The sequence below is a fragment of the Magnolia sinica genome, chromosome 9 (assembly GCF_029962835.1).
Source record: "Magnolia sinica isolate HGM2019 chromosome 9, MsV1, whole genome shotgun sequence".
Lineage (NCBI taxonomy): Eukaryota > Viridiplantae > Streptophyta > Magnoliopsida > Magnoliales > Magnoliaceae > Magnolia > Magnolia sinica.
In genome coordinates, this window is record NC_080581.1 from 87,795,189 (window position 1) to 87,817,654 (window position 22,466).

Consider the following 22,466-nt stretch of genomic DNA (forward strand, 5'->3'; position numbering starts at 1 on the left):
CTGGATCTTCATACTTATATGCCTCCCTTAGAATAGGCCCAATTGAGGATGGAAGATAGCATCAAAATTATTCTAATTGGATGATCTGAACCATCCATTTAGCATGATAATTTTAGTTTTGAACCTTCCATTTGATAGGCCACCAAAGAGATGGTTTGATTCATTTGATTAGCGTTATTTTTGAGCTTGATATCAATGGCAGGCCCTATAATTTGAACGGTCTAGATTATTTATATGAATGACCCGTGTACTCTAGATGAAAATGGTGATGACCCACAAGGGAGAGAGAAAGAAACTTGGGTTATGAAGGAAACCAGCGTGTGCAAATAAGAATAACACTGCTAGTAGAGAGAGTTGACTCAGTGTGTCAGATGACCAAGTGAGTTGACCTAGTGAGTCAGGTGAATCCCACATGGGTCATGATAGAAACTGGCTATGTATATAAGGATAAAACCGCAACTCGAGCGAGTCAACTCAATGAGTCAGAATGTTGAAACACCTCTTTCTATAAGTCAAAAAGTAGAAAAACACACCAACCTCCTTGTATGACTTTTAGAACATAAAAATGAAAGTGTAGAAGAGTCGATTTCTTTAATCATCAAAACTCAATAAAGTTAATACAGTCAATGGCATTATTCCCGTGACTCGGTAGACCAGTCTCTCATGTGAGGATCAGCTGATTTCTAAGCAATTACATGGCAACTCCCAATTCATGGACCCTAAGGAATATTAATCTCCACCCTTGGAAAGTCAAGGCCACTAGCTTAGTCTACATAATCTTCGTGGAAGCACAGTGAGGTATTGTTGTTCCCAAAGGCCTATAAGTAGAGGGTGCAGAAGATTTCCTAGAAAAGATCAAGAAAAAACTAATTTTTGCATCCCTAATAGTAAAATAATTAAGCAGCTTCCGACGCAGTTGGCTACTAAGCATCGACTATGAAGGTAAATTTCCAACAAGCTTAAGGCCAATGGCAACAAGGCAGATGTCACACACAGGCTATCTTTAGACATCTATGCAAGATTGAGGCCATTCCTTAGAAGCTTCCCACCTCGAACAACCCTGGCTCAAAAGTCGGGCTGGTCCGGCATCATGTACATCAAATATCTACACTGGTCATTTTGTCCTAACCATCCAATTTGATTATACATGTGTAGCTTACTTGATGAGTGGACCACCTTGAATTTGTAGCTAGGAATATTTATGGTGGGCTTATAAAGTAGAATGCAATGAATCCCATAATGTTTAGGGTTTTCACTTAATCTGTTTTTCACTGTACTTTTAAGCAAATAGCCTTAACATCACCCTAAACCCTATATATTAGGGTTCGGATTTTTTTATGTGATTTTGTGCATCTAACTTAATAACTGATTTGTTACAGCAAAAGATGGTGTTAAAAGTCCACATGTGTAGCCCAAAGTGCCGAGCCAAAGCCTTGAAAGTTGTAGTTGGTGTACAAGGTATCCCTATATTTTAAATTCTATGCATTAGCATGAACGTCGGATATTCAGGTGCAGTCGGTCCATGGTTATGTCTCTAGACCATCTAATTAGGGTATTGCATCTTGCATGACCCATAGCCCTAAATCCATGCTTATTAGATGTTCATAACCATCTGAGCTATCATCCATTTTTTGTATGGTAAAAAAAAAAAAAAGCCAATGGTCCACTAAGCTATTGTGAACGAAATGTCCAATTATTGTGATATTTTAATGGAAGGTCATTAATGATGCAGAAAACAACCATGGAAATCTGATAATGCAAAAAATGATGAGATTGAAATCTGCATCTGCGAATGCCCGCCGTTGAAATCTGATAATGTGGAAAATGATGAGATTAATATCTACTTTCATAGGTTATTTTACCATGTTATTTATTATAGAAATCTTAAAAGGTCAATGGTTTAAAAGCTATTTATGACAAATTCAATGGATTAGCATTTTGGAAATAAATCAATTCAATCAATTCTTGAAAAAAAAAATGTATAATAACTACTTTATGTCTCCACATCTGCCTTGTGCAAGACAAATGGCTGAAAAATCATCATCTTTGGAAATCAATTTTATTTCCAACCATTTCTACTCAAACACTGCTCATCCAGCTCATTGTGATGAAGTTATTATCCATAGAGATGTATTGCGCAGCACGCCAATAACGCAGTGAACCGAGATCTAATCTCAAGTCTCACCCATAAATGATAAACAAGAAAAAATATAATCTATGAGAAGAATCAAAACATTTCAAACTAACCACAAGACAGAATATATGTGAAAAAATCCCAAACAAGAGTAAAAAACCACAGGTGCAAACTTCCACTCTGAAGAAAACAAGATTACAAGCAATATGCTAACCTTTTCCCCTAGATATATACAGAAAACCATTTGCCCACACTTTAAAATAACTCTCATTACCCTAAAAAAGCTACAGGGACCCCTATTTATAGTTTAGGCAACTTTCCTTTCGCACTTCTGTGAAAACTAACTCAAAAAATTCGCAGTCCATGCAAAATTCAGAAACGAATCTGCGTAACCTCGATTAGTCAAGCAGGCTGCTCGACTGGCGGACCATCAACTGGTCGAGCAGGGGCCTCGACCGGTCGAACACTTCGGACCCCAAAAAACATAACTCGCTTGACTTCGAGTCGAGCCAGTCCTCGACCGGTCGAGCAACGCCCTCGTGTGGCTCCACACCTCAACAATCTTCTGCTTGGAGACACATCACTATAAACCTTCATCTTCTATATCTGGAGTGCACCACCTCCCCGTCTTCAAGCCTGAAGACCAATCAAAGCTGAATAGAGATTCAGCTTCTCCTCTGTGACCGCCTTGGTCAGCATATCCGCAGGATTCTTACTTGTATGAATCTTCTCTAAAGCAATCCGCTGTGGTGTCCTGTTAATGCGCTCAGCCACACCATTTTGCTGTGGTGTCCCTGGAATCATTTTCTGATGTTTGATTTCATTTGCTACACAATACTCCCCAAATCTCTTATCACAGTACTCTCCCCCATTATCAGATCTAAGACGTTTTACTGTTTTACCTATCTCGTTTTCTACCATTACTTTTCACTTCTTAAATACATCAAATACATCAGATTTATTCTTTATGAAATAGACCCATAGTTTTCTACTAGCATCATCAATAAAAGAAACAAAATAACGTGAGCCACCAAGAGATGATACTGGTGTCTGTCCCTACACATCAGTGTGTACAAGCTCCAACAGATACATCTTTAGAGTGTGTCATGTCTTCTTGAAACTTACCCTCTTCTGCTTTCCATATATGTAGTCCTCACAAAATTTCAAATTGATAGACTTCAGCCCTAGTAGCTTCTCTTTTAATGATAGCACTTTCATCCATTTCTCACTCATATGTCCTAACCTCTAATGCCATAACTGCCCATTCACTCCAGTTGATGCGACTTCGAGTGAACTATACGATCCTAAAGTCACGTACAAAGTACCTTCCTTTTTGCCTCAAGATATCACCAAGGCACCTTTTATAATCTTCAAGGAATCACTACTGAATGTCGTCACATATCCGGTATCGGCTAACTGTCCCACTAAGATTAAATTCTGTTTCAAACTCGGTACATGTCCAACATCCTTTAATTTCAACATCATTTCATCTTTCTGACTTATATGAATGTCTCTCTTTCCAACAATACTGCACGGCTCATCATCACTCAGGTAGACTCTCTCGAAGTCACCTGACATATAATTACGCAGAACTTCTTTACACGAAGTGGCATAAAACGAAGCACCCGAGTCTATGACCCAAGACTCATTCATCACATCAAGAGATAAGATCAGCGCCTCTGTGTCACTCTCCTCAGATAGATTTACTGAATATTTCCCACCTTAAGAGCTTCCTTCTTGTTTCTTAAGCGCCCTGCAATCGCATTTCATGTGCCCATTCTTGCCGCAACGTTAACACCCGTCTTTGTCTTTCGCTCATTTGGACTTCTTCCTCGACTTAGAACGTCTGTGTTTATTGCCTCCTTTGTTTAGCGATCTTCCTCTTCCTTCAACATTTAGAGCATTCCTGGAATCCCTTGAAACTCTTAATGCCTTTCTTTTAGATTCTTCGCTGAGAATTAGACCGGTTACATCATCAAATTTCAGCTTTGTCGACCCTGAAAAATTGCTTATAACAATCACCAAACCATCCCAACTGTCTAACAAACTGGACAAGATCAATAACACCCTAACCTCGTCCTAAAAAACAATGCCAACGGATTCCAATTGGCTCGTGACTGTATTGAACTCGTTTAGATCTTCAGCCACACTCCCATTATCTGACATCTTCATGTTAAATAGTTGTTTCATAAGATGAACCTTATTGGATGTTGAGGATTTTTCATACATCGTAGCTAGGGCTTCCATTAATTCTTTTGTAGTCTTTACCTTGGATATATTGAAGGCGGTGTTCTTAGACAAAGAGAGTCGGATTGTTTCTAAAGTCTTCCGATCTAATAAAGATCATTCATCATCTGTCATCTTTTCTGATTTCTTCTCTTTTCCTCCTAAAGGAATATAGAGGTCTTTCTAATACAGATAATTCTTCATCTGCATCTTCTAGAAGGCAAAGTTTAAACTATCAAACTTCTCAATTCTAATCTTCCCTTCTTCCGTCATCGCTCCCAATAGAACTAAACCAATAGCTTTGATACTAGTTGCGCAGCACACCAACAAAACAGTGAACCGAGATCTAATCTCAGGTCTCACCCACAAACGATAAACAAAAAGAAATATAATCTATAAGAAGAAATAAAGCATTCCAAACAAACCACAAGACAGAATATATGTGGAAAAACTCCAAACAAGGGTAAAAAAACACGGGTGCAAACTTCCATTATGAAGAAAACGAGATTACAAGCAATATACTAACATTTTTCCTTGAATGTATAGAGAAAACATTTTGCCCATACTTTACAATAACTCTCGTTACCCTAGAAAAGCCCTAGGGACCCCTATTTATAGTTTATGCAACTTCCTTTTCGTACTTTTGCGAAAATCGACTCAAAAAATCCACAGTCCGTGCAAAATCTGAAAATGAATTTGCGTAACCTCGACTAGTCGAGCGGACCCTCGGATGGTCGAGCAGGGGCCTCGACCAGTCAAGGACCTCGGACCCCAAAAAACATAGCTCGTTGGACTTTAAGTTGAGCCCGTCCTCGATTGGTTGAGTGGGTTACCTGACCGGTCGAGTGGCTCCACACCTCAACAAGATGTTGATGAACTTAAACTAAGAGCTTAAATAATAACTGACATGAAGTGGCAAGTGGTGACCTACCAAGTCAACCATGTCGAACAACCCACCGAGTCGATCATGTGAAATCCATGTAAGCTTAGTAACCTGTTGAACTCTAGCTATGACCCACTGAATCAACTGTAGTGTCCAAATCCATGTTGCCCAAGTACCTTTCACTACCGAAGAAATGAGTAACGCCGACAGTCATGTGGTGGTTTTCCCGACGCTTTGTAGCCATCAGAGTTTTTAGAAGTGACATTATTTTCTCACCTTGTCTTTTTTTGGTAACTTGTCCAAGCCCATTGCTTAAACGACTCGGTGAGTTACTGAGTTTGAAGTATGATGCAAGATCAACATACCCTCATATTCATCAACATTTTTAGATACTCATGAACTTTAGGGTCCCCACTAGAATGGTCACATTAAAAATCATTAATATGGATGTTAATACAGTCTACTGCGTTTCGCAGGGGTAATGTCGGCTACAATAGAAGGGGAAGACATGAATCAGATTGTAGTTATTGGCAACGAGGTTGATTCTATCTGCTTGACAAAGTTACTGAGAAAGAAGATTAATTATGCAGAGCTTGTTACTGTGGAGCCTGCTGAAGAGAAGAAGGAAACGGAGACCGAGAGTGACGAAACGAAGGCTCAACCGTTAATCTGGACTTACCAATCAAGCATGCCGGTTTATGCATATGAGGTCCGTGGCTGGTAAGACCCTTGTTCGATTCTATGAGGTGATGATGAAAATATCAAAGAAGGATGTAACAAAATTCAGAAATGGCAAGGAGATTCATTTATTACTGTTGATCACGGACAATGATTTTTGTTCTAGCTGTTCATTTTTTTTCATGCATGTGTAGCACATCTGATAGCATATTTGTGGCATGAAATAGGGATCTTCTTAGCAATTCTTATCAAACATGTAATGGGATGTGTGTGTGTGTATAACTCAGCTGCGCACCAATTTGCACCGAACTTGTGCGAACTCAACCCCAACCATCAAAGCTCGGATTAGATGCCTATAACACATGTGCAAAGGTACACACGTGGGTAGCTATATATATATATATATATATATATATATATATATGGTGATGTTGCTAATAACACTTAAGAAAATTCAATATAATAATTGAGCTTCTTACTGCCTAGATCATAGGACTGATGAGATTCACACCGTCCATCAAGTGCGCGGCCATATTTTCAACATGGATCCTTAAAGATCAGTCTGATTCAGGGCTTAGGTGGCCAATATGGCAGGAATCATGTAAAATCGTGCCTAAAACCTGTAAATTCATTTGGTGTGGCGGAATGAGTCTTGAAATGTTCTGATTTTTGGGGGCGTCCTTCATCCTCGTGGGACTCGCCAGATGAATAGATTGGATGGCATATATATACACAAATGTATAAATCAGACACAACTCGGATGATTTTAGTAGTTGCCCTCAATGTCTCATTATTCCCCATTGTGTAGCGCCACCTAAGTTGGACACCACAGGAAACACCAGTGATTGAATGTTCACCGTTAAAAACTTCCTAGGCTCACTGCAATACTGCAATGTTTATTTGTCATCCAACCTGTTGGTTAGGTCTCACAGATCTGGATGAAGGGAAAACACAAATATCAGCTTGATTCAAAACTTCTGTGGACCCAAAATGTTTTTAATGGCGGGCATTCAATCACCACTGTTTCCTATAGTGTGGCGCACCTAAGATCTGGATCTGCCACTTTGAAGCCCTATTCCATAAATTGATCCCAGAAAATGGATAGACAGCATGGATAAAAAACACACATCATGGTGGGGCCCACAGAGCTTTTCCAGTAGTTCACAATACTCACTTCTGTGTTGTGTAATTCGTGTATGTATTCGGCCTCCATCCCCATCCAAATACTCAGGCGGGTCCCCATAGGGAGCACCTCGAAATCATATATGAAACCACTAAATTCACGTGGCATGGCCCACATCAGGATTGGAATAGCCTGATTTTGGGGATTTTCTTGATCAGGTGAGGCACGTTGGATAAGTGGATTGGATTGTACATATAAAAACATAAGAGACTCAATACATCTGAGGGCGAGCTTGACCATTACAATTGTTACCTATGGTGTGGCTCACATGAGTTTTGTATTGTAATAGATTTTCGTTTCTAGTGTGAGCATAGGGCGATACACCTGATGAACGGCATGGATCTCAGTTCTTATAAATGGCACAGGCCGCCCAAGTGAGAGCCTGAAAAATGAATGGGCCTGATGGGGGCCCAGATTCGGCCCATAAACGAGCCCAGTTAGACGTCTGTTTGATGCAGTCTGGGCCGGACGCCGATTACCTACTGAACCCGATAGTAGCGAATCTCCACACTGAAGTTACGTCACCACGTTCTTTGAGCCCCACCATGATGTATGTGTTGTATCAACCCCATCCATCCATTTGGAGAGATCATTTTAGAGAAGGAGCCAAATAATGAGGCAGATCAAAAGTTCAAGTGGACCCCACCAGAGAAAATAGTGGGGACAGTGTCGCCCACCGTTGAAACCTTCCTTGGGCCCATCATGAAGTTTATTTGAGATCCAACCTGTTTATAAGCTAATACAGACAGGAAATAAATGAAAACATAAATATTAGCTTGATATAAAGCTTCTGTGGACCAAAGATATTTTTAATGGTAGGCATTCATTTCCCACTTTTTTCTATGGTGGGGTTCACTTGAGATTTTAATATGCCTCATTCTTTGGTCCATACCATAAAATGATCTCTCAAAATGGATGGACGGTGTGGATACAACACATGCATCATGGTGGTGTCCACAGAACATGGTGACGTCACTTCAGTAGTGAGACTGCTACTGACGGGTTCAGTAGCTAATCCGCGTCCGTCTGGGCCTGCCAGAACCGTGCCCTTGCTTTAAAAACAGGATAGCTTGAGCTGAACTGGGCCTAGGCATGCTTTGGCCCATTAACTGCAGGAATATCTGCAGTATGACATTAGTCAAAACATAGGCTCGGCCACTCATCAGGGGCCATTGTAATATCTATCTCTCAAATAGAGATAGTTCTCATTCTTGTAACCGCCTGTTTCCCACACACAAGTATGGCCCACCAGCGATAACTGAATCTGGGCCAGTATCTGCTCATAGTGGGCCCCAGTAGTTAAATGACCTGGATCTAAAACCCAACCTGAATTTCAAATGGGCTTCAAAAAATTATCCCAGGCCCGTTTAACCAGATGTCGCCTCTTCCAAACCCAAGTATCCCAAAAAATCTACCGGCATGTATACAAGTAGGCCGTGTAGGCAAAAATAAGGAAATCGGACATCGTACAGAGTAAACTCAGTTGTGCCCACCTTGAATGTATGTGGTCTATCCACGCCGTCCATCCGTTTTTTCATCTAATTTAAGGGTTGAGACCAAAATTGAAGCATGTCCAAAGATCAAGTGGATCATATAACTGAAAACAGTGTGGATAATGATTTACACCGTTGAAACCTTTTTAGGCCCCACAGTGATGTTTATTTGTCATCCAACCTGTTCATGAGATCATAAATAAATGGAAGAAAGAAAAAACACAAATATAATATTGATCTAAAACTTCTGTGAGCCCCAGAATTTTTCAATGGTAAAAGTTTAATTCAATTGTTTACTATGGTGTGGTCCATATGAACATTGGATATGCCTCATTTTTGGTCTCAAGACCTAAAATTATCTAATAAACTGGATGGACGGAGCAGATCAAATATATAAATCATAGTGGACCTCGCATAGTTTACTCAGTAGGCTAAGCGTAGTGAGTTACCACACAATCCACTTCCAAAAAGAATAATAATAACAATTCGAAATCAGGACCAAAACCGTCCTTCTTGCTAGAGTTGGGCAAAATAGACCCGATTCGGTGGATCTGACCCGATCAGACCCGATCCGACCCAATCAGAACTGATCCGACGGTTTGGATCGGTACTGATCGGGTAGCCCCATCCAGATTCGAAATCTTTTCGGGTCGAATTTGGATTGGCCCTGATCTGACCTGACCTGAAAACCGATACGAATGGATCCGGACAGATCCGATCCTACCCGATCCGGAGTACTTCTTTTGATACTTCTACCTTTTCCTGTGGTATAGTCCACTTGAGCTTTGGATATACATCAATTTTGGGTTCAACCACTAAAATGATATGCAAAAATAAATGGATGGCGTGGATACATCACATGCATTCAAGGTGGGCCCCAACTGAGATTGCTATGTACAATAGCAAAATGATTTTCTGTGTACCACACACTGCACACAGCTACTATATAGCTGGCTTTCAACCTAGGTGTAGGTACGTGTCGTGCCAAGACGATGCTACTCTATTCAAAGGAGATCAACATTATATGGCCCCATAGTGATGTTTTTATTATATCTACACCGTTCACATATATTTACAGATTAATTTAGAGCATTATACAAAAAAGGCGACCCAAAAAGGGTTTCAATGATAGACGTTTAATATTCACTGCTTCTTTTAGTGTGGCCCACTTAATAGTTAGATCTATCTTATTCTTCGTCTCAAGCCATAAAATAAGCTTGAAAAATGGATGGATGGTTTTGATAACACATGTACCATGATCAGACCCACCTAACTTGCTAACGTGACGTCAATACCATGTACTACCAACACACAGGACAATCCCATTGATGCCATTCACAGTTGTAAACAGCTGTAACTTTTAAACGTCAAGCGTTGTACGAACAGTTCAAACGAATTCAACATGGGCCCCACAATGATGTATTTATTATATCCATACCGTTTAACCATTTTTCATGATCATTTTAGAGCATTCGGTAAAAAAAATGAATCATATCTGAAGCTCAAATAGGCCAAACCGAAAATAACAACGAGGATAATGATTTTCACCGTTAAAAAATCTTATCTGTATCGTACTTAATCCGATCCGACTCGGTTTCCCTGGCCGAGTCAGACTCGGTTCGGGTTAAGCCAACAAGGTGTCGGATCTGATCGGATGGCATGCCCAGATCCAACCCCGGATCGGAACGAGTTCGGGTCAGCATATTTAGATATCAGACAGAATCGGGTTAGGCACAATCCAATCTGACTTGCTCCGTTGCCCACCTCTACTTCTCGCTGCAGAAAAACACACATGGTGTCAAAGGAAAACCATCCAGTAAAGTGGCCTGGATTTTAAACCTGACCTAAATTTTAAATGGTCGGGCCTCAAAAAAATGTTCAGAAGCCCATTTAATAAGATGTCATCTCTTGCAAATCCAAGTATCCCATAAAATCTACTCACACGTGTACAAGTTGAGCATGTAGCCTTTGTAGGCAAAAATGCCAATAAATAAATAAATGAAAAGAAAACTGATTTAAAATGAGGAACAAAATTACCTTGAGGACATGACTTCTAATGTCTTCTTCAATGAATGATGAAAACATGAATGGTGATAAAGGGAAGTCTAAGAAGATGTTAACTCCGTTTGCAAAAGAAAAAGAATACTATATATATAATGAGATCTCTAAATTTGTTGTGAGGAAATGATTTCTTTATGTCTAGGGCTAGAGGGGGAAGAAAGAGAAATATCTAAGAGAAAGGGTTTACACCTATATTTATAAACCCTTCTCTTAGAAAAATTTCAATTAGAGGGGAATTCTATGTGTTTTAAATTATGGTAGTAACAAAGCGTAATGAGTTACCGCGCCCCCTTAAAAAAAAATGCAATCTACATCCTCCAATCAGCTAGATCCAATGTGAAACTTATGAAACTATAATTCTCTCTCTAAGAGAATTACATAGTGCCCGTTGATGCTGAGATCTGGTTGTCTCTGCTAAACTGTCATGTACTTGCAAAACCAAATGACAATGCGGGCTCTAGTTGTAGTCGGGGGGACCTCCGATGCCTAAGTTAGAATAACACACAGACTCTAGTCGAATTAGGGTAATAGTGCATACATGTTCCCATAGGTTGAGTCCTTATTTACAATCTTTTGGTACCCCTTACGTATATGATAATGCCTCTGCTAGGCAAATGTGTATCCAGATATGTCATGATTTGGCAGGATCCTCAGTGATGATTTTAGGGAGGTAACGCTTTTCGTATATGAACAGGATCTCCTAGTGGTCAGTATTCAAGGAGGTCAAGGTTGATAACCAAGACAGTCCTCTAAGTCGCTAGTTGAGGTCTTTCTAACCAAGGTTGATAATTGAAGTCGATGACTAAGGTTTGAATCTCTCTAAAGAATAAGTTCTCCACATGTGTTACATCGAGGGTCTTTTTACTTGAGATAAAATACGCCATCTTTGAGAAACGATCTACCGCTGCGAACACTTAATTAATGCCGGTCTGTGTTCATGGGAGACTAAGTATGAACTCCATAGATAAGTCCTCTCAAGGGCCTTCAAGCACAAGTAACGGGGTGTAAAGGCCAGTATTCTAAGACTACCCCTTGAAGGTCTAACAAACATGGTAGCATTGTACTGTTTTACCCACGTCACTTACCAATTGCAGTTAGTAATACCGCTCCTCCACAAGAACCTGAGTCTTATCTTGCCCAAAGTGTCCACCAAGGACACTTCTATGTAACTCTTGAATAATCTGCTCACTCAGAGAACTTTTGGGGTTGCACAGCCGATCCCCTTTGAAGAGGAAATTGTCTTGCATATGTAAGTCACTGGGATGACCCTCTTGGTACCTCATCCAGCATCTTTGAAGTCATCATGCTCGGCATATAAATCCTTAAGACAGTCGAAGCTGACTACCTCAATACTCATTTTAATAAGTAGTGAAGCGTGTCAGCTAAGTGCATCAGCCACCTTATTTTGTTGCCCTGACTTATATGCTTCAAAAAGAATATGAATTCCTACAAAAACGAAACGCATTTAGCATGCACACGATTCATATTAACCTAACTATTAATGAATTTGAGAAATTGATGGTATTTGTAAAAAAATGGACTCCCTTTGATTTAAGTAATGTCACTTATGTCATAGCTATTGGATATAACTTGTACGTTAACCACTTTTTGTGTATATCATTAAGCTTTTCACTGTAGAAAGCCACCAGCTTGCTTTCTTGAGGTAAAAATCTCCCAATTTTGACATCTGAAGTATCATATACGACCTCAAATAGTTTGTCAAAGCTGGGAAGTACAGGAACCGAGATTATGGATAATTCGAGCTTGCTTTCAGCAAAACTCTTGTTCGTTTCATCAATCCACTAAAATGGCCCATTCTCCATGCAATTTGTAATTGGTAATATAATTGTGCTAAAATTCTTCATGAACTTACGATAGAATATTGACAATCTGTGAAAACTCTGTACTTCATGGATGTTTGTTGGAACCGGCCATTCCTTGATGGCTGTTACCTTTTCGTTGCTCGCCAGATGCCCGTGAATGTCACGACAAAGTCCAAAAACAACAGGCCATCAGTCAAAGCTATATATTTTTAGATTGAGATACAATTTGTTTTCGGTGAATACTTGAAAGACCTGTTTAAGGTGTTCCATATGGCTTGCTTCATCCTGACTGTATATCAAAATCTTGTCGAAGTAGACTACTACGAAAAGCCCAGTAAATGGTTTTAGAACTTTGTTTATCAACCTCATTAATGTACTAGACGCGTTCAAAAGACTGAGAGGCATGACCAACCATTCATACAACCATTCCTTGGTCTTAAAAGCTACCTTCCACTCATCACCCGACCATATTCAAATCTAATAGTAGCACTCATTAAATCTAATTTAGAAAAAAAATTACACACCCTCAAGCATGTCCAATATATCGTCCAGTCGTGGTATAGGAAATATGTATTTATAGTATTCTAATTGATCGCCCGACTATTGACATATATGTGCTAACTATCATCTTTCTTTGGAGTTAATAGAGCTGGTACGGCGCATGGGCTCATACTTTCTCGGATTAGAACCTTACGGATCACTTCCTCCACTTGCCCTTACAGAATATTACACTCCTTCAGACTTATCCAATAGTGAAAACGATTAAGTAAATTGGACCCGGGGATAAGGTCAATATGGTACTGAATATCTCACATGGGAGGCTATGCATCGGGAAGGTTAGAGGTGGGCATCGAGTCGATTCAGACTAGATTGGGTCCAACTCGACTCGATCCAATTTTTTCAAAAACCTGACCTGAACACGATTCGATCCGAGACCGAGTCTAGCAAGGCTAACTCGATCCGATCCACATCCTTACTGGCTTGACCTGAATCGAGTTCAATTCGGTCAGGGAAACCGAACCGAGACGGATCGAGTTAAGTTTGTCTAGTCGAGCTAAATCAAGATCGGGAGAGAGGGAGAGAAAGAAAGAGGGGAGAGAAAGAGCGAGAGAAAGGAGGAAAGATGGGTGGGTGCGGTGTCGTTCGGGTAGAGGAAGAGAAGGGAGGGATTAGGGTTTCGTTCGGGTGAGGCGGGTAGGAAAAAATGAAAATAAAAAGTATTACTTATATAATACCCAACCGAATCGGATCTGATCGGATTTCGGATCTGATCGGTTCGGATTGACAACGATCCGAACTCGATCCGATGTACGATTGGATCTAAGTGATCCTACTCCAATTGCATCGATCTAGGCCTTTGGTTCTATTTAGATCGGGTCGGATTCGGCGAATCGGGTCGAATTCTGCCCACTCTAGGGAAGGTCATCGAGCCAAATTTCTTTGAATTCATTTAGCAATGACCATAAACTTGGAGGAATCCATAAGGGCTCCAATTCCTAACCCTTTACCACCACGGTGAACACCTCATCGGTTTCCTTAGATTCCTACATGAAATCCTGAATGGTCAAGAAGGAACTCCTCTCTACTTTAGAAGCCTTGGGGTGGTTCTTTAGTGCCCTAGGGGCAATAACCATTTTTTGACCGTCCTTGATGAACACATAAATATTGTCTCTTCCTCGATGGGTCGCATTACGGTCCGATTCTCATGGTCAACCGAGTAACATATAACATACTTATACGTTGACCACGTCATAAAATGCTTGACTCTTATAAATTTTACCAATTGAAAATGAGACAGTACATTGTTTGGTTAACTTGGTCTCATTCATCTTTTTTATCTAGCCAATCGAATAAGAGGAATAATGTTTTGTCGTAGATAGCTGCAACTTATCCATCTTCACCTTCGAGGCGATGTTCTCGTTACTACCACTGTCTATGATTATATCACAGACGTTGCCGTTAATGGTACACCGCATATAAAATATATTGTTGCGCTGTAGATACAACACCTTCTATGGAGTGTACAATAATCACCTCACAACCAAATATTCACCATGATTATCGGCAAACCATTCTTCATCACCAGCTCATTCGTCGATGGTCTAATCATCTTCATCAAATGCATGATCTTTTCCGCTACATCACCTTCAGTGCCTCCTTTGTTAATGGTCAAGTGGGTTACGGGACAGGTGTTTGATAAGTGGCTCGATTGGTTACAGCAGTAACAAGTATTTTGCCTTAGCCAACCATAAGGATTTGGAATTTTACTTGGACCCGTTGTTGTGGGTGCTACATGTTGAGTCCTAAATAAGTCGATCCCCATGTCACGGTTTGTGGTTGTGGGATGTTGAGGACATTCTCTTATTGATTCTTTTCCCCGTGCCAGCACTGAATCTTGCATGGGACCTATCATGGAAGACTGAGTTGAAGGATAAGACTGAGTAGGGACTCTTACAAAGCTACGTTTCCACCCTTCCTGTCAATTGAACTGTTTTATCCACGGTATTGATCGGGTGCCTCTAAACTCAGTCCTAAATCGTTGATCGTAACCTACCTATAAATCGTGCAATCTTTTGTGATTCGGCTTATGATGGGTCATTTCGCATTGCCAAGTGTTAGAATTCTTCGGTGTAATCTGTGATTATTTGATTCTCCTGTCGACAATTTTGGTATTGCTAGAACAATGCCTACTTGTAATCAGTAAGGATGAATCGTGATCGAAGAAGGCGTCTCATCCGTGGCAATGATCAGATGGGCGCCTTGTTCTGTCAAGCACGTGAGAGTTGTAATTGCTACAACCATGTAGAAGCACCAGATTTTAATTTGAATCCTATAATTTCACCTTTTTATGTTCTGGCACGTCCATGTAATCAAATATCGTTCTACTTTGGCTAACCAGTCGAAGAAATCTTGTATCTAATAAGTCATTAGAACTGGGAAGTTCAGCCTTACCTAGATAGTATCTTTCAATACGATCTAGTCGATTACCTCTATGGACTAGTCGTCGAGCAAAGCCGTCATCGATGTAATCAGCTTTGGCCCTACGATTCACCTTCGGTAGTGCCCTACGAAAATCTAGGTTACCTTACAACAACCACAAGTGGCTAAGCATCACCTTTGTCTCCGGAAAAAAATTAGTACATCCTTAAGATGGTCGAGGGTTGCCTGCAGCTCTTGCATGGTCAATTGACTCTCCTAATAGAAAGCTTCCATTCTTTCTAAAAGACAACAAATCCCTGAATCACCGTCTACAAGATTTTGGTCCATTCCTGCATTATTTGACATCGGTTCGAGGGGAGTCCTCACTCTGATACCAATTGACATAGGGATTGACATGCATGAGATCGATCACCATCTTCCTCAAGGGGATAATTACTTCAAATCCACAAAGCTTCTCTAGAATCCTCATAGAGATTCCACGAATCCACGAGAAAAAATAGAAATAAATTCCAATAAATCTGAAAATAAATTGATAGGGCTTTTTTTCTGTAAGTCGACTGAGCATCCGACAGTTGGTGATGGCCACCGGTAAAAACAGGTGGGATATGCCTCACTTTCTTGTAGTGCATACCAATGATTGAAATGACAGCACGCCGTGCATCTCCTTCAATCAGCCGCCCCACTTGTGTCTCTGTCTCATCTTCAACACCAACCACATCGGCTTCCTTGGCGATGGGAATCCCCTTCTCCCTCGACATCTGGCTTTGATTTGAGGAAGATGAAGCTTCTCCGCATCCTGGTATATTGTCGATGCCATAATCTGATCTGTTGGATGAAATCTCGTTGAGCCTTATTTCTATGTCACTGATCTCCTTTCCAATCTTGTGGATGGTGGGTATGTCTTTGATGCAACAAGTGAAACTTCATATGGATCCCATGAATCCAGCACTTGTCTCTCTTCCTTGCTTTTCAATGTTAAAGATGTAGGAGTCGATGATGTCATCAGCATCATAAGCTGCTTCTCTTATTTGGGCCACCCAAACCTTAACTCTATCAATATCTCTGCGCTTCCCATGGAGGTCTTTGAATAAGGCATGCATCCATCCAAGTCTGTCTCGAAGTGATCTAATCTTCCCATCTACTCCGAGTAGCAATTCTCCTTCCTGTGCTAGAAAATCATTCCGTCTTTGTATTGCGAACTGAACAGCAATACCAGCCATACTCTCTTTCTCTCCCCCTTCAAAAGCTTCTAAGCTCAAAACAAGCCTTTCTCAGGTCAACATTCAATAGGGAAGATAACTTGGTACAAAATCAAAGTCACTCAAGGATTTCATCCTTTTGCTTTAAGAAACAGCAAAGGCGCTCAATTATTTTGGACGCAGATTGTGACCTACCCTGCCATGATGTACGGGTCTTATCCACACCGTCCATCCAATTTTTGCGTATTGTTTTAAGATGTTGTTTAGAGGCAGATCCAAGGCTAAAGAGGACCACGCCACAAGAAGCAACAGTGACAATGATTCTCACCGTTGGAATTTTTTTAGGGCCCAACGTGATGTTTATTCGCCATATTTAGTCCAGATGGACGATTTGGATCATCAATCCATGCAACTATGTAGGACCTTCCAATGATTAACTCTTTCTTTATTAGGTGGATTGGATGTAGGAAGTCAATGCTGCTCTTCGTCTAATTTTGCCAGCTATATCCAGATTTTAGGTAGGATGTGATGTAGGAAGGTGGGCCTCCCTCTCTTTCTCCCTATATCTATCTGGTCAAAGAGGTGCCTCAATCATTCTGATCGATCTCATGTAATGTGGCAAGATGTATTGCAAAGATTATCTAGTGGTCCTCCTCCCTCTCCCAAAATTCAGAGTTCCTTGCCCCGCGGCTGATTCACGGGACCGGGTTAGGAAGCATGTGAGCCCCCTCCCCTCCCCTGCAAATAAGAACCATGTTGAGGTCATTCGCTGGATCGGAACGAGGCAAGGCTGGGTAAAGATAAATGTGGACAGCTATTCTAGGGGGAATCCAGGGCCATCTGGAGGTGGCGGGATTGTGCATGGCGACAAGGGTGAGTTCCTTTTTGCTTTTGTGGCTGCCTACGGTTTTGAGAGAAACAATTCTGCGGAGCTGAGGGAGGTGCATGATGGGCTTATGTTGTCCCTCAACAAAGGCTTATCCAACATCATCATTGAATCGGATTCAAAACTAACGGTAGACAGTCTCTTGGCTAAGTTGGCGGTTCCTTGGAAATGGCGCCCCTATCTATCCAGGACTTTGAGCCTCATGAGCAGAGGCAGGGTTCATATCCACCTCATCTATAGGGAGGGCAATGGTCCAGCTGATGGCCTAGCCCATGTGGTGAGTGCTAGACAGGAGTCTTCCCTTATCCTCTGGGAGCAGGACCTCCCCGACCCTGTTCGGGGTAGCTGTTTCTTAGATAGAATGGGGCTCGGTTCCATTAGAATCGCCCCCAAGAGTCCTTAGGTTGGTTTTTTTCTGATTTTTTTTTTTTTTGTAAAGAGGTGGCCCGCCGGGCCCCTGTAGATGATAGGATCATCGGTTTTTTCAGGGGATCTCGAATGTGTGCAGCCTAGTGTATAGCTTTTCTTCTCATATATGAAAGCTCTATTTTTGAAAAAAAAAAATCATTCTGATCAATCGTTTCAGAATCTTGATCTGTTCAAATCATGTGGGAGATCTGAGTTTTTCATCTTGTTGAAACTAATGTATAAATTCTCTCCCCCTTAAAAAAAATCAGGCAGTTTCAATTAAATGGGCTACAATTTATGGAACAAAATGATAGTTAAAACAATTTCCTTTGTCGATAATTTATATTCTGTATGTTGTGACTACCTGAGCTTGAAATAATTGATTATAGGCCAAAAGATATAAATAGTAAACCTCACCTGATGGAAACATCTGATCACCTTCTCTTGTTCCATTTCATCACTTTGTTTCTGAGTGTAAATAATAATGAGCAAGGCATTAACCTACATGTGGTGTTAGCCACCCTCTCTTTAAATGGCATGTTTTTCCAAAGGTTTAACATCTTCTGCTTCATTCCCATAGGATCTTGATCTAATACAGATAAATAATTAGTAAAACTTGATGAGAGGTTGGGTGGGAATTCAATAATTCATGCAAGTCCGGGTCCAGTAGTGCTGACTAAGGCTGTCAATGGGCTGGGCTGGACTGGCCTATGGGGCTTTCAGTCCTGTTATTCCTTAGGGTGGGCTTAATCTAGAGCATCAGGCGAGAGAGTTACATCATAAGCTTTTCGGCCATGCTTAGGCTGGACTATTTTGGATATGGCTGAAAGTCGGGCGGGTTCAACCTGACCGACCCGTGACTAACACGACATTGGGTTGGGCTCGGGCAGGATGTATCAGGTTCAGTCTCGGGCTTGGGCTATACAAACACCAACCCGATAAAACTTCGGTCGGGCTCGGGTTGAGATCTTAGGTTGCTTGACCCAACCCGAACCCAATCTATATAAAAGTTACTTACAACTTATAATTGACTGTGGATCGTCTGTGTTGAATGCACGAGATATTCTAGTGCCATCAGGTCTCATTGGTCCATGTCATTTCCGATGACTCGAGCTAACAAGATATGCTGAATTTCTCTATCGCAAATAGATTGCATGCCACACAACACAACTTTTAAAGGAGTAGTCATCCTATATTTTAGCCCGTTTGTTTAGAAAAAACGAAGTTCTTTATGATAAATAATTATATATATATAATTAATAAAATCATAAATACAAAAAATAAGATGTGCATTGAAATATAATAGACTAATGTTATAATGAAAATATTAGCATGTATTCACCCAATGAACCCAACCAACCTGACCAATCCTGCTTGGGTTGAGAATTCCCAACCCAAGGTTGGGTTGGATTGGGTTGGGTTAGGGTTGAGGTATAGGAACCTTGGGTTGGGCTAGGGTTGAGCACCAACCCGCCCGACTTTCAGCCCTAATTCTAGCTCGTCCATATAGTCCGGGCTTGGCCTATATCGGACAATGCAAGCCAGGCTTAGACAGAGGTTGGCCTGATCTTAACCGGTCCCATTTATACCAATAATGCTGACAATTTGGAAATGACAATGAAGCTTGTTATACCATTTAATCAATATGCAGGAAAGTGATCTTCTATGATCTCCCAATATTAATTGACTGGGCCTATTTGGGAATGTGGATTTGGAACTCCCATTTGGAATCCTTCCGGCATGTTTGGTACCTTGGATTCAGAATCCCAGTAATTCAAAAGTAGTTATTGTTGAGGGTCAAATATTGCATATCAGACCCTATTATTACCTGGGTTTTCAAACATGATACTGTTTAACGGCCCGATTTAAAACGTGTTTGTGTTGCAGGGCGTGTTTACGAGCTTGGACTGGGAAAAAGGTACTAAAAGCATGGTTTTAGCGGTCTGAAATCACCAAGGCAAGCGACAGACCCCAGGAGACCAAGATCGACGGATGTGCATGCTAGGGATTCAAGAAAATCAAGAAATTGGAACTTAAGTGGCCCAAAAGACGTCCAAAATGCAAGATCACAGGGTTATCGCCATCCGATCAGCTCAAAACTTTATACATGGCCTGAGGGTCATAAATTAACCGTACACGTAAATTTTCATCCATTGGATCGCTGTGGAAGGGGCCCAACGGACAGATCAGCCCACAATTTACTAATCTGGGACCCACTTGATCTTCGGATACTCCTCATCTTCGGTCTCAACGCCTTAAATCATGAGAAGAACAAGATGGATGGTGTGGATTTCTCATAATCATCATACAGTGTACATAGTACACTTTTTGCACTAAGACTGCATAGCAACACAGGGACGTCTCCCTCTCCAATTCAAATTCTCGCCAGCGCGCAAACAGAGCTCGCGGCTAGCGCTTGTGGGGCCTAGGCATTGTTCAAAAGACAGATCTGGACCGTCCATGTGAATCACAAGGGCCATATCATGCATGCTTAGGTGGAAAATTCTCAAAAGGTCCCAAAGATTCATTTTTGATCGTCTAAAAGAAAGATAGACGGTGAATGGATCTGGTCCAATGGGCCATGCATAATTTAAAGAAAACCCACTCTTCCTGACCAATTTTTCGTCAGGAATCTAAATAACGGAGTGGATTTATCATTCGAACTCAACGAGTGGGTCCCACCGACAGCCAGCGCAAGAAGCACTGGCTCTGTTTCGCACGTCCGTGAAATCCGGCGCTGAGGGACCGTTCTGTGAGCAAGAGGTCGTCCGAATCCATGATCTGGACCGTTCACAGGCTAAAATAGGTACCCATAAGACCGGCCAAGAAGTCGGTTTTGAGGACTGGACGGCGAGCCTCCCAAACTGAGGCCAAACACAACTTCTTTTGCGTTGCCAGCACGCTGCTGCATCGCTGGCTGCGTAAGAAACTTTCTAGGAGCTTTCCGCATCGACTCCAGGAGCCACGACATGCGCCTAATGCATATATAAAGTGGGGAGCTGAAGACAGAAAGGGAAGAAAGAGAAGAAACGTGAAGACAGGGAGCGTTTGGAGGAGATCAGCGTTTGAAGGGAGGTGGCTGGACGATTGCAAGAAAGAGAGATCCAGTTTTTTTTCTTTTCCTTTTATTTATTTCTTTCCTTTGATATTTTTCCTGTGGTTCTAGCATGATCATGCTAGGCTAAACCTCTTAGCTGGGGCTAAGAGGTGAAGCTTGTAGCCTGATGGGAGTTTTTACTTATGCCTTTTTTTTTTGGTTTAAATAGAACTGATGTTGCTTTTAGTTTAATTAAAGGAATGTTTCTTGTCTTTAATGGTCTGTTGTGACTGAAATTACAATGGATCTGCAATGGCCTTGAATATCTCTTTTTCCCTTTTAATGTATATGACGTCAGGAAGCCCTGTTGTTCACCATCGCCTCCTGGGCATGGTCGGATGATGATACCCTTCCTAACTTTCATGCATTGTTGATTGGTTGGTAATTAGTTTAATTCTGTTGTTTGCTTTGCCTCCCGGGCATGGATTGATGATGGAATCCATTCTAATTCATATACCTATCATCTTTTGAAGACTAGATCAAGTAACGTTCAGTTTAAATTTCATAATTCTTGATGTAGGCATAAGATCTCCCTGATCCCTACAAGTGGATCCTCTGAATCTCTAGTTTCCTTCCGTTGAATTCCTTAAAGTTTTACATTAATCTCTCACCATTATTCATCAATTTATATTTGATTTAGACTGCATCTTAGGCTAGTTCTATTTCTACCTAGTTCCAGGAAACGTACAAGTTTCAGTCCCTGTGGATTCGACCTCGGTCTTACCGAGTTTATTACTACATCACAACCCTATACTTGGGGAGTAAACAAGTTTTTGGCGCCGTTGCCGGGGACTGACGGTTACGTTTTTCTGAAATTAATTAGTTTTAAAATTAGGTTAGGATTAGGATTTTACTAACTTTAGGATAAAGGTTTTTTATTTTTTTTGGAACTAACCTGTTTTCTTGATTTTGTAGGACCCTGACATGAGTTTCTAAATTGGTAATTCCTTCCTAATTTCTCTACTTTTTATGTTTTTAGAATTAGGGTTTAATTCTTAGAAATTTTCTAACTCTAGTATTTCTCTATTTTGTAGGAAATAGTTTATTTTTAGAATTTTCCTTTTGTTTTTAGAACTTAGGTTAGTTATTTTCCTTTTTAGAAATTAACTTTCTATTTTATTTTTTAGTAACTTTCTAATTTTAACTCTTTTGGAATCTAATTTTGTTTCCTAATTTATTTTTAGAATTTTTGTTTAGAAACTAACCTTCCTATGTTGTAGGCCTTTAAGATAGAAATCTCTAATTCGGTAAGCTCTTTCTCTACTTTATATTCTTCAGTTTTCTTTTAGTAATTCACCTTCTAGTTTAAGGACTTTCCTAATTTATTTTAGAAATTTCCACTTTCTTTTAGGAATTCCTTCTTTTAGAAATCAGTTTACTGCTATTTTTCTTTTAAATGATTATTCTTCTTTTTTTTAGAATCTAACTTATTTTTATTTTATTTTGCAGGTTTTT